We start from the raw sequence: 582 nt of genomic DNA on the forward strand, positions 1-582 counted from the left end.
GGGGCTGCAAGGACACTCAGTGTGCTGTGGCCCGGCAACCCGTTCTGCCACGGGAGTCTCCCTCCCCCACCCCTGAACCTCTGGAGCTCGCTCTTGGCACTCCACAGGGACCCTGGGCCTTTCTCTTCCACCTCTCTCAGAAGCCCCTGCTACTCGCCAGCGCCCCCGTTCGGACCCAGCCTCACCAGCCCTGGGGCCCGGGGGCCGCGCCGCTCACAGCGCCCTCAGGCATCTCGCTCCACTATTTCAGCTCCACGGCCGCGACGGCAGCAGCAGCTATGGTGGCACGAGCGGCTCAAAACGCGAACTACTGCCTGGGCCAAGTTACGGGCTGGGTAGGCGGAGCCGAGGCGATGGGGTGTGGTCTGTAACTTGGAGGTCATTCTGAGAGTGGACGAGTATGGTTTGTGGGGGCGGAGCCAATGAGAGAGCCCGGAAGCAGAGAACCTGGGACTCGAGAACCACGGATTCCGCACACGCAGTCGCGGGTATAGCTTCTTAGTAGAGAAGGTCAACACAACATGGCTTCATAATTGAAAGAACGAAGCCTTTTATGGTATCATGAGGCCCGGTCCCCCTGAG

General features: G+C 62.0%; 1 protein-coding gene across 1 annotated transcript in view; it reads right to left on the reverse strand.

Moving 5' to 3' along the window:
* The window catches only part of MAPKBP1 (mitogen-activated protein kinase binding protein 1), a 51,188-nt gene extending 50,854 nt beyond the window's left edge, over window positions 1-334 (reverse strand). Inside the window, exon 1 of the mRNA XM_006920466.3 lies at window positions 186-334. The gene's annotated coding sequence lies outside the window, so the exon portion shown is untranslated. The remainder of the gene's footprint in view (window positions 1-185) is intronic.
* Window positions 335-582: the final 248 nt, after the last annotated feature.

This window comes from Pteropus alecto, unplaced genomic scaffold, assembly GCF_000325575.1.
Source record: "Pteropus alecto unplaced genomic scaffold, ASM32557v1 scaffold86, whole genome shotgun sequence".
In the NCBI taxonomy this organism is placed as follows: domain Eukaryota; kingdom Metazoa; phylum Chordata; class Mammalia; order Chiroptera; family Pteropodidae; genus Pteropus; species Pteropus alecto.